Consider the following 13,584-nt stretch of genomic DNA (forward strand, 5'->3'; position numbering starts at 1 on the left):
GAATAAGAAAAAGGATGAATACCAATGTATCCCTTTCAAATATGTACTGTTGAGTGACTGATCAACATGAACCATGCTCTCTGTCTTACTTGTTGGTTGTGGAGTTGTTGTGGTGATTGGACATGCTGTAAAGTCTGTAAAGATGAAGACAGAATAGGAGTAAGTGCTTGACACAAATCCATTCTCTGACATTCCTGAGGAAAATGGTTTTGCTCTCATTCTCAGTTAGCTCCAGTAGAACAAGGCCTCCCATCAATAACCTGAGTTTCAACGTTCCAAGTTTTAAATATTAGGCGAAAGGCACAAAATGTCAGAATTCCAATTTAAAAACCACCAGGTAGCTGACCAAACCAATTGTCAAAATCCAATATGGCCACCACACACAACGACAGCAAGACTTGCAGATATGGTTTTTTGGCACCAGTTATGGTACGTATGCCAATTAATTAGTCAAAAAAGTATATATAATTGTGCAAATTTAATGTGCAATAAAAAAACACTGGCATTAGCTTAAATTACTACTTCTGGTTAGATTGTTACTATGGTTAGTAGCCAGTTTTCCATCTGGCCTTTAAGATAGGTGTTTAATTAGTTGAAGCCTATCCTTTTATCCTACACATATTTTTATTATCCAATAGTATTGCAAGACTTTAATAACATGTGGCGCTGTTTTAAGATGGTGCTGTTAGATGCTTAAATAACCGCAAAATTTAAGAGGTACTGGCACAGAAATGTAATTTGATTTGGCATTAAGTCATGGGACACCAAACAACTATAGATGCATTATGTTATTGTACCTTAAAGAACTAAAAATGCTCATTCACTAAGAAAAATCAAATGATGATACAGAATAGTATTTATCAAGAACTCAAATGCACAATAGAAGCTAAAGTTTCAATAAGTTAGATGTCTAGACAGCAAAACAGTGTATGAGAGAGCAAACCATCAGACACAGATCAAGATTCAAGGAAAGGTGCTGACAACAGTCAGGATCCAACTATATTATCTCTTCAAATACATAAGAGATTTTATTTTCTTCATTTGTGTTAAATGTGTAAAATGATCTCTTAGTACTGTGTTTCATGCAAGTCTGACCTGTTTCTTGATTCCTGGACATTACATGATACATAAAGATTTATCCTAAATTGTCATTCCAAGAAACTCCAGACAAACTCACTGTATTGATCCTCAGCCTGGCAGTACTGTCCATCAGCAGGAATGCCACTGATGCATCCACATGTGTCACCAGTGATGTTGTCACAGGATCCATATGTTACACACTGGTCACATGGCCAACGATATTGATCCTCACATCTGCACTGGTAATCACCACTGATTGGAGAACAAACTGCAGACAAAACAAAGGTAATATTTGATCAGTTTCACAACATGCAGCAGTTTATTTTATTGAAATTGGTTCAAATGTTTCTGTTCAAGCCTCAGAATCCACTGAAAACTGTTTAGTCCAACCTGTAGTAATGTTAACATCAGAGATTCGTAAGTTCCTGTTGATGCTGATGGTGTTGTTGATGTTCCTCAGCTTTTCTACAGTTGTAACATCTGTGGAGTTCAGCTCAATGGAGAGCTGGTACTGACGGAAGACTGGTGGACCTGTAGAAGCACAAATGAAAGAAGAAATGAATAAGAAACAAGACAAATATCAATATAACCCTTTCAAATATGTACTGTTGAGTGACTGATCAACATGAACCATGCTTTCTGTCTTACTTGTTGGTTGTGGAGTTGTTGTGGTGATTGGACATGCTGTAAAGTCTGTAAAGATGAAGACAGAATAGGAGTAAGTGCTTGACACAAATCCATTCTCTGACATTCCTGAGGAAAATGGTTTTGCTCTCACTCTCAGTTAGCCCCAGTAGAACAAGGCCTCCCATCAATAACCTGAATCTAAAGATTTATCCTAAATTTTCAATATAACAAACTCCAGACAAACTCACTGTATTGATCCTCAGCCTGGCAGTACTGTCCATCAGCAGGAATGCCACTGATGCATCCACATGTGCCACCAGTGATGTTGTCACATGATCCATATGTTACACACTGGTCACATGGCCAACGATACTGATCCTCACATCTGCACTGGTAATCACCACTGATTGGAGAACAAACTGCAGGAAACAAACATTTAATGAATCAAGATTCCAACGTAGGACTTTGTAGGATTTCCCATGATGCTCCTCTTCTTACCTGTAGAGAGGTCAAGTTCTGTGACATTCACTGTTGGACTCTGGGTTAGAAAATCGCTGCTATTACTCAGGAGGCGTCTAAGGAAGTCCACTATTGCGATGTCCGTTAAATTCAGCTCCAGATCGATCACATATTCAGTTTGAACCAGCAGCTCTGGAAGGCAGTGGAAACAGGAGTTAGGTTTGGGTTTTTTTATACTCGTTAATAGACCTCAAAAGAACAAACTTGATGCATTACACATTCGCTCTGATTTAGCCAAAGGTATCTAGAATTCAAAAAAAGTAACACATTTGGAAAAGTTTTTAGGTTCTAATGAAAGGAAGCAAACAAATTTTTACCATAAATCTCTGCATGCCATTGGCTAGGAAGCATCACATGACCTCATGAGAATCCTGTTTATCTACATGAACTCTCTGACGCATCGGCATCCATGGATTTATCAAATGTGTTCAGTGTAAAAGAATTAATAAAATTCTTCTCAGTATTTGGCGTGGTTTCAACAAACCCGTGGCACTTTTTCAACAATATCTTGTCTTTCTTTTGAAAAATAAAATTTATAATTTTTTACTGCCTTGTGACAGACTGGCAACCTGTCCAGGGTGACCCTGCCTCTCTCCCAGAACTTTACCTGGAGACATACACCAGCAACCCTCCCGACCCCACTTAGGGACAAGGGTGTAAGAAATTGGATGGATGGATATTTTTTTACCTAAATGTATATCAATATTTGTGTTTTTATTTCACTTCAGGTCTTGCCATGTCAAGTAATTATTATGACAGTCTTCCCATATCATTCTATAGTTTATTCCTATATTTTGCTCTGTGTGCATTTGTATTGAGTTTTGTTAGATTAGTGTAGGGGAAACCTCCCCTGATCTAATGTAACACCTGTTTCAACACTGGAAACATTCCCAGAAGGCCTACGCAATGAAAAGTGCTGGTACTGGTGCATGCTGGTAAACTTAAACAATGAGGAAATGCGTCCAAGATTTTCTGATAATAACCTTACCACATCTTCATTTATGCTGGTACTGGCCTACATGAGGCCAGTGTCAGCAAAACGTTTTATTGTTCTTTATTTTTTTCATTTCTGGTTTCTAATGGCAGCCATTCAGATACTGTCATTCCTTAAATTCTCTGTAACATTGCTGAAACTAGTTTGCTTAGGAAATGTGATTTATACAAAGACAAAGACATTTTAGATAAACCTAAATGTTTAGATGAAATTTTTAAATGTATTCCTCTGTTAATTTAAATGAACACATATTGACAATCCCACACTTTTCCTGTCCATGATGTGTTTTTGTTTTTGTTTGTGGCCGTGCTGCATTTCGATCTTACCTGGAGGTCGTGTTGTAGCAGGACATGATGTAAAGTCTGTAAAGAAAATAATTCACATGCACATTATCAACGAAACTCATTAGCAGAGAAATAAAAACGAGTATGTTTTTATTTTTTCAGATCAACATAGTAAAAACAAATAAATGGTTTGAAGGTTTTATTGAACAACTCACTGTATTGATCCTCAGCCTGGCAGTACTGTCCATCAGCAGGAATGCCACTGATGCATCCACATGTGTCACCAGTGATGTTGTCACATGATCCATATGTTACACACTGGTCACATGGCCAACGATACTGATCCTCACATCTGCACTGGTAATCACCACTGATTGGAGAACAAACTGCAGACAAAACAAATATTTAATGAATCAAGATTCCAACGTAGGACTTTGTAGGATTTCCCATGATGCTCCTCTTCTTACCTGTAGAGAGGTCAAGTTCTGTGACATTCACTGTTGGACTCTGGGTTAGAAAATCGCTGCTATTACTCAGGAGGCGTCTAAGGAAGTCCACTATTGCGATGTCCGTTAAATTCAGCTCCAGATCGATCACATATTCAGTTTGAACCAGCAGCTCTGGAAGGCAGTGGAAACAGGAGTTAGGTTTGGGTTTTTTTATACTCGTTAATAGACCTCAAAAGAACAAACTTGATGCATTACACATTCGCTCTGATTTAGCCAAAGGTATCTAGAATTCAAAAAAAGTAACACATTTGGAAAAGTTTTTAGGTTCTAATGAAAGGAAGCAAACAAATTTTTACCATAAATCTCTGCATGCCATTGGCTAGGAAGCATCACATGACCTCATGAGAATCCTGTTTATCTACATGAACTCTCTGACGCATCGGCATCCATGGATTTATCAAATGTGTTCAGTGTAAAAGAATTACTAAAATTCTTCTAAGTATTTGGCGTGGTTTCAACAAACCCGTGGCACTTTTTCAACAATATCTTGTCTTTCTTTTGAAAAATAAAATTTATAATTTTTTACTGCCTTGTGACAGACTGGCAACCTGTCCAGGGTGACCCTGCCTCTCTCCCAGAACTTTACCTGGAGACATGCACCAGCAACCCTCCCGACCCCACTTAGGGACAAGGGTGTAAGAAATTGGATGGATGGATATTTTTTTACCTAAATGTATATCAATATTTGTGTTTTTATTTCACTTCAGATCTTGCCATGTCAAGTAATTATTATGACAGTCTTCCCATATCATTCTATAGTTTATTCCTATATTTTGCTCTGTGTGCATTTGTATTGAGTTTTGTTAAATTAGTGTAGGGGAAACCTCCCCTGATCTAATGTAACACCTGTTTCAACACTGGAAACATTCCCAGAAGGCCTACGCAATGAAAAGTGCTGGTACTGGTGCATGCTGGTAAACTTAAACAATGAGGAAATGCGTCCAAGATTTTCTGATAAAAACCTTACCACATCTTCATTTATGCTGGTACTGGCCTACATGAGGCCAGTGTCAGCAAAACGTTTTATTGTTCTTTATTTTTTTCATTTCTGGTTTCTAATGGCAGCCATTCAGATACTGTCATTCCTTAAATTCTCTGTAACATTGCTGAAACTAGTTTGCTTAGGAAATGTGATTTATACAAAGACAAAGACATTTTAGATAAACCTAAATGTTTAGATGAAATTTAAGGGTTTGAAGGTTTTATGGAACAACTCACTGTAATGATCCTCAGCCTGGCAGTACTGTCCATCAGCAGGAATGCCACTGATGCATCCACATGTGTCACCAGTGATGTTGTCACATGATCCATATGTTACACACTGGTCACATGGCCAACGATACTGATCCTCACATCTGCACTGGTAATCACCACTGATTGGAGAACAAACTGCAGGAAACAAACATTTAATGAATCAAGATTCCAACGGGGGACTTTCCAGGTATTCCCATGATGCTCCTCTGTTACCTGTAGAGAGGTCAAGCTGTGTGACATTCACTGTTGGACTCTGGGTTAGAAAATCGCTGCTATTACTCAGGAGGCGTCTAAGGAAGTCCACTGTTGCGATGTCCGTTAAATTCAGCTCCAGATCGATCACATATTCAGTTTGAACCAGCAGCTCTGGAAGGCAGTGGAAATAGGAGTTATGTATGATTTGGATTTTGTTTGTGTGAGTAGCATTACAATTGGGTAGCTAAAATAAGATGGGGCTGAACCTCACATTTCTCTGATTATATTGTTTACAGAATTTTTTTAATGTTTGTTCTGTTTAAGTTTGTACTTTAGCACAAGAATTGCAGTGAAGATATCGATCAGTGTCTAGAAGTCTTTTACATCACTAAATACAGTAAAGTGTAACATAACTGTAGATTTGAAATGGCTGTGCATTGTAAAGGCCCTGTTATGACTAAGACCTGCCTTTGTTTGCATTGCAACAGTAAAATGTTACATTCAGTTATAGAACACAATATGGCATAATTGTGAATTGACAGCAAAATTATTCTTGATTATTGAGTCTTTCACTAAATCAGTCTAGAAGGTGCAGCATGCATGGTGATGCTGCTAGTCTGAAGTCTGATGGTGATTGTACGTACATCTAGACACAATCTTTTAGCCACTTTTGAAAGAGATTTCCAACAGAAGCTGAGAGCAGTCACACTCACATTTAATCAATATGACAACATATTTATGTTATCACAAAATAACTGACTGTTTACTTGAAATAATGAGATGATTATCCTCTCTTGAATGCACATGATAGGTTTCTCAGTGTTCTTAAAGTCTGGCTAAGAAGGGACTCGAGCTGAAAATGTCAGATCATGGCGCACCTGACACTGATAAACAAACTTGCCATGCTATAAGTCCTATAGCATATAGTCATGTAGCATCCATTTGTGGGATGGAATCAGGCTTAACACATATACACACACACACAAACCAATCATCTCAAACAAACTTTGTTTTCTTGAGATAAGCTCATTATCTCGAGAAAAACTGTCGGAAAAAAATTACGCAGAGAACAAAAAGCTCTCGGCTTCCGTACATAAGTCAGTCTGTCTGGATAAACATCTCAACATCACAAACACCAAATAGTATCACCAGAGTTTCTCAATCATTTTCCTAGTGGGATTCTCACATTTGATTCTTTTCAAATCTTTCTCATTTATTTCCTTTTTTATTAAAATGTTATTAGAAACTGGTACAGACTGTTTCAAGAGTACTGCACCCTTCTGACAGATGAGTAATTTTGACTTTTAAGAGTCAGTTGCTGGCTGGTAAATAATGACAACTAACTGCTCACAGGGCTATTAATTGTGCACTCATGCAGGATAAATTATAAAATACATTATAATACAGAATACGTATGCCACTGCATTTCTTTAGCTGTGATTACCTGAGATCAGCTGACAGGAAGAGCCGTCAGCTGGAATCGCTGAGATGCATTTGCAGACGCCGCTGGATATGGAATCACAAGCTCCATATGCGATGCAGGTGCTGTACGGCCAAGCAAACTGCTCTTCACACTCACACTGGAAACCAGTTTCAGTGGAGACACAAACTGTGTGAGGAGAGATGAGAAGAAGATGACTATGTAATGTTGTTACTGCTGCTGTTTGTGTTACAGCCGTCACTCACCTGTTGTAACAGTAATATCCTGGATCTCTGTGGTGTTATCAAGCTGGAGAGGATAACTGGTGGTGTTCAGGGTTGACAGCAGCTGCTCATAGGTTTCCACGTTCGATGCATTTAATAAAATGTTTGCAGAGTAAATCCTGGGGTCTGAAAGTACTGCAAGGATTAACATCAGAAAAGATTCATGTCAATGTTGGATCTTTTAAAAAATAAAATAAAAAATCTAAGACGTAATATTGAATATGAGCAATTAATTCATGTTCAGTCTTCTCTCTTTGCACTAACCACTTCTTTCCTGCCGTATGTGAGGAAGAATTTGTTCTTCTTCCTGCACCTAGGGCAGATGAAAAGTATAAATAACAGTTATTTACCTAAAAATAGAAATGCTCAAATCCCATATTTTCTGTTTAGTGACCTAAATAAAGTGGCCTTACCAGATAATCCAGAGCAGGAAAGTGAAACTGAAAGTTATGGTTCCTTGTTTCCAAAATAAGCACAATCACTACAAGGGCAAAGATGGTCAAGGTTTTCAGACATAAGGCCATTCCTTTCAAGGAAATGAGAGAAGGACAATGAGGGGGAAAAAAGAACATCCATTTAGGTTTTGTGAATACACTTTCCAAAAGTGTATTGTCATTGATTAACATAAGATTAATTATTCTGATAAAATAAATAGAAATAAATAAGCTCACTCCTAAGGGTACACATACTTTTGGAAGTGGACAGCTCTGATCTATGATGGAGACTGTATAAGATGCTTTAGAGCTTTTCCTACTAGAATATAATCTGATTTAAGTTAGTCATTTATTAATAGGTTCCTAGGCCGATCCAGGATATGTGACAGGAAGATTTGAAAAATGCAATACATTGGCTCTTAAAAGCAATTCAACCAGCTACCCACCGCTGAAAAGATGCTTAGATTTGAGTTATGTTTGGAAATTTTAGGATCAATTCTGACCCATATTCAGGATTAAAAACATTAAAACAGCAAGTGACCACCACATCACTGTTTAAAATGTCCTTTTAGATTTTGTTTCTTCTATATCTATGAAATAAATCAGATTTGAGTAGTAAGTCTTGAGAACTGACAATCCAAGTGGTTGCCGGTATGTTTTCAGACTACTTCACAGTGTTTTATTATTATACACACCTTCAGTGACTTGTACTCTTCAAAATGACTTCAGCTGAAATAGACCAAGATGCCACGCAGCATTGGTTGTGTTTCCAGTAAATTCAGTGTTGCTGAACAGCATGTTGGAGAATATGCTGTTCATATGCTGAATATGCAGGAGAATATTATCCTTCTGCTGTCAGAATGAAACCTGAGAGGAAGTGGGTAAAAAATATATACATTTATGTTATGTTTATAGAGTAGTTCTGACCAATTAATGTGTAACCAGGGTTATGCATTCATAAAACAGCTGTTTTTCACCCTTCTCTGGGTTTCTGTCTGCTCTGAAAAGAGGTAGTTTTGCTAGCAGCAACAGTCTCGGGTGTAAAAGGTGTTAAAGAAGTTATGCTATCAGAGTCAGAGCAAGCATACATTTTTTGCATGACGGACATTTTCTTGTTCAAGTCATAACATCTCATCAAATCTAGCATTTATTTTCACTTCACATCCTAAATTAATCTCACGGGGGATTTCGATCTTGTCAGAAATTAAAGTGTAAATCATAAAAATATTTTTTTGTTTCGGTTTTTTATAAAGACAAGCCACTTTTACTTATATAAGCAAAGTGCTGGGAAAACAAAGCTGAACACAAAATTATAAAAACGAACAATCTTATCTAGCAAGTCACCAAAGGGTTGATAGTGGGATCAATTTTATCTGATGAAACCAGAACAACATAGAACAGCAATAGTTCCTAGTATTGATCAGCTGCTGATAACAATGACTTCAAGATGATGTTTTGAAGAAAAAACAAACAAAAAAAACATCAGGACGAGCAGTTTTATAGTTTGGTTTAAGCTTGATATTGCTTAAATTATTGAGCCAAAACAATAAAACATGAGATGAACAAAAGACAAGTTACAAATAATATATAATAAAGTAATAAATGACTGTGAAACATTAAGACCTAATCAATTCAGGACCTTGTGTGGGAAATTTGTAATGTTGGAACATCTAGAATTGACAGTTAAACTGAAGATGTTGTATAAAAACTTGGTTCATGATCCAAGTGACACTTCACTCATTTACGAGAACAAACGTAGCAAAAAGGGGTCCTAGTAAGAACATTACACCAAATGCTAAAAAAGAGATGACAACATTTAGATGGTTTAGTTTCACTCACATTTAAGGATTCTGGGCACATTTTAGGAATAAATTCTATTATCCTACGACTTTTAATAAAATCTGTTTACTTTGATTTAGTAGAGATGTATATTTATTTTTTTTATTTTAAGGTTTTTGGCTCTTGTGGCCTTTATCTGTTAGTGATCTGACAAGAAAGCGGGTTGAGAGAGAAGGTAGACATGTGGCAAAAGCTCCAAATATGGGTGACCATGCCGGAGATCAATTTTTTTTTTCAATCAGTAAATTAAAGCAGCAACATATTTGTTAACAGCGGCAGCTACGAACAGCGGAAAACGTCCAGAAAAAGAATATCCTTCCAAAGAGATGCAGACATGCCCATTTCTCTTTCCCTTCATAAAGTGTCATGTGATGCATCAAAATTAATTACTTTCCAACAAGCTCTAACCTTATTTTCTGTTTTCCTGTTACATTTTCACACACATCAGTGTAAAATATCATCTAACAATGCTAAACACTCAAAAACTGAGTTAACTGTAAAGAGGTTAGTAAGAAAAAACTGCCATGAAGCTCTTCAGTGTAATCCTGCTTGCAGAAGTAAATCTTCTACGACAAATGAAATGGATTTTCTTTGTTCCAGTGTCAGGAAAGCATACAGAAAACACCATATTTTTCACATAAACCACATTATGTATAAAGACCTTCCAGAGTGAATCAAACAGCAGAAAATAATCAGCCTACTTACCATAATTCTTCTCTCGGTCTTGCATCCTGTGCTGTGTGCTGAGGCAACACTGTGAATGACAGCAGAGAGCAGACTAGAGCAATAAAGACATTAAGTAACAGCCAACAAAGAGCTTCCTGGAATACAGCCAGGAAGAGTCAGTGCACTGGCAGTGACTCAACAGGTTCCATCGCTCCTCATGCTTTGTTAATGTCAACAGCGAAATGAGGTAAGTTATCACGGTGATCTGTGTAAAAGTGATTTAAAGGCCTACAGTCTCTGCTGAATGCTATTCCATTTGTAGATTAACATTCCTCTGAAAGAATGAGAACTACGAGGCCTTGAGTTGGTTGCCCATCACCATTTTGTCTGTTTGAGTCCGGTTATTTTCCACCAACTTGGGAAATGGTGGGAAAAAGGCACATAATTTTTTTCTCATTGTCTGAAGTTAAATCTGATCAATTCTCTTGTTTTAGTTTAGTTAGAATTCCCAAAATTATTCTATTTGCTAAATGCCAGAAAGCGTAGTGAGAATTTTTTTGGTTAGTTTTTCCACTTTGACCCTGGAGTTTCCAGTTTATATTCCACAGAGACGTTTCTGTACACTACACCAGCTTGGAGGCGGTGTTCCATGTATCCCTTTCTTGCTAGTATCTTCCAGCCTGCAGAGAAGCTGGGTTATTTCTGATTGAACTGTCTCCAGCCTGCTATGCTAGATCTGGGCCTCTGCAGTCATTACCATTAATTAGAACATGCGCCCTGACGAATCTTGTTTTGTCAGATTGAAAATACCTTTACAAATTTAACCCTTAACCAGGTGTTAAACATACTTTTCATACATTTTACTACATGTTTGTATTAAACTGTCATGTTTTCTTTTATTACCTGCAAGTAGAAAATTATCGCAAAAAAATCCATGAGGTAAATTTTTATACACGCCTTCCTAAATACTTTTTTCTCCTTTGAAGACAGCATAAAATGACTAAGAACTTAAATTGAGATGAAGAACTCAGAAGGTTTGGAGTGCTTAACTGCAGATTTACTTAATAATATAAAAAATCAATTTATTTCAGGAACTTCACCAAGTGAAACACAAATAGATTAATTATGTTGTTCTTGCCACTTAGCTGACTTTTCAGAACTTGCCTTACTAACTGTAAGTGTCTGGCTGTTTCTGCTTTCCTTGTTTCCCTGTTATTTGCAGCTCTCCTCAACACTGATGTCCCTGCTGCGGATCCTGGTGGTGTGGATTTGGAAGATCAGAAAGCAGAAGCATTGATTGAGACTTGCACAATCGGCTTAAAGTATACAGCTGAAACCAGATGTTTCCATACACTGAATAAAAAGCACATACATTCTTTCTCACTGTCTGAATTGTCAAACTTCTTTTGTTTTAGGTTAGTTTGAACGACAATGTATTTTAAGGCCACACCTTAAACACACTGTGTTCTTGTTTGACACAATGCGGAAGTCAAAAGAAATCAGCTAAGATATCTTGTTCAAAGACAAATCTTGTTCATCCATGCGAACAATTTACCGATGCTTGAAGGCATCGCATTCATCTGTTCAAAAAATTTATCTGCAAGAATAGATATGATGGGAAAGTACAACCATCATACCGCTCAAGAAGGAGACGGGTTTTGTGTCCCAGATAAGAGAGGAATATGTTTTGGCCTCAAATGAGCAGACGGAACCCAGAACAAAACTCACAGACCTGGTGTAGATGCTGCTGTAGTTGGTAAAACAGTCCTATCTGCAGTCAAACGGTCCTGTACCAACATGGGCTGAAAGACAACTCAGCGAGACAGAAGCTCTTACTTCAACAGAAAAATAAAAAGCCAAATGGCAGTTTGACCTCAGTCCTATGGAGAAGCTGTGGGAAGATGTGAAATCTGAGGCGGCCTACAAACCTGGCTAAGCTACACCAGTTCTCTCAAGAGGAATGGACCAGAAGTCTAGTAAACTATGACTTTGACAACACAGCCTAAAAGACAGCTAACCCTGATTAAATACTGACTGACTTCTGAATTTAAGGAAAGTTTATAAACCATCTCTAAAAAATGTTCTCACCAGGTTTTCTGGTATTTAGCAGAAATAAGTTTGGTAAATCTGACAGACCTGAAAAGAAGTTTGGTCTGATTCAACTTCAGACCATGAGGAAGAAAAAAAAATTGCATGCTCATCTTTTTATTCAGTGTGTGTAAATATCTGGTTTCAAATGTTATCCTGTCATCTATCATCATTAAAGCATGCTGCCGTGCTTGCTTTGCTCCAGCTGTTCCCGTTTCTGCTGCTATAGAGCTTTAAGATTTGCCAAGTTTTTTTTCTTTATGCTTCTTTTAACAGATGCCAAAGAAATTTTTTTTCTAGTTGTTGTATAAAAGCCTTCCTCTGCATACTTCTTTGCAGTGTTCCAGTAATTCCAGTTGACTGGCATGTCATGCTCAAGCCCTGCCTCTGAGTTCCTGGAAGGTTCATCATGGCCCAACAGGAAGTTCCTTGAATTAGCTTTATATTTGTGACATTTTATCAAATGTGGCGAGTCCTTATCTACCACAGCATCACCATCTTAACTGCAGCCGTCTTGGGCTTCATGTTTTTATCTCATATAGGACAAGAATGTCAAAATGGAATTGTACCTGTAGATCAGTCAGAAGTATTCTGTCCCCAATCGCTGTCTTTCAACCTGCTCTGAGTGGTAGCACATTCATCTGACAAGCCGCCGAAAAGGAAAAGAGATCTGATTTACAGACGTTTACAAAATGAACACAATTTTAATTTAAAATCTTTAGTCTGAAACTGGCCTCACTTAGAGATCTGGGAAAAAAAGAGCTCCTTTGTCTTCTCCCAGTGCCACCTAGAGACAGCCAGTCAGAGCCAAGAGGACACGTTGCTCACCCTCTGTCTCATATTATACCGTCACGACAGTTTTAACAAATATGTAAAAAATGAAACGGCATATTTGCTTTTTTACAAAAAGTTAGAGAATGCAGCTTCAAGTATTGTTCAATGTGCAAGTGAAAGTAGGTATCCTTTGGTTGAAAGGTTGTTTCATTGTTTCTTTCCTTTTGACCTCCCTTTTAAAGTTGTGTGCCTTCCTAAAAGCCATCCCTTTCACTTTACCTCTGAACACAAGCATCAAACGGACATTTCAGAGGAATAGCTGTTTGACCAAAACACATTGTAACTGGTTTGGGTTTACAAGCATTGATGAGCCGTGATGATGACTCAGCAAATCAGACGGGCACAACAAGTTGAGGTCCTGATGGTGACGCCTTTGGTTGATTCTCCGCATGCCGAGTAGGGCAATGCGTAACTTTGGACAGTTCTGACCAAATTTATGCAATAACCTCTCTTGGATTTAGAAATAAAATTATTTTCATTTGACAAAGAAAAGGCTATGAAACTATGTAGAATGAGTATTAGCTTGGAAAATATTTTTTTCAGTTTTTAATTTACAT

General features: G+C 37.6%; 1 long non-coding RNA gene across 1 annotated transcript; it reads right to left on the reverse strand.

Annotated features, from left to right (window-relative positions):
• Window positions 1-1,472: 1,472 nt before the first annotated feature.
• Window positions 1,473-2,028, reverse strand: LOC145549733 (uncharacterized). The gene is made up of 3 exons (XR_014085579.1): window positions 1,956-2,028; window positions 1,729-1,773; window positions 1,473-1,611 (listed from the first exon to the last, which is right to left on the reverse strand). It is a non-coding gene; the product is annotated as an uncharacterized LOC145549733 (long non-coding RNA).
• Window positions 2,029-13,584: the final 11,556 nt, after the last annotated feature.

This window comes from Poecilia reticulata, chromosome 21, assembly GCF_904066995.2.
Source record: "Poecilia reticulata chromosome 21, P_reticulata-male-v2, whole genome shotgun sequence".
NCBI lineage: Eukaryota > Metazoa > Chordata > Actinopteri > Cyprinodontiformes > Poeciliidae > Poecilia > Poecilia reticulata.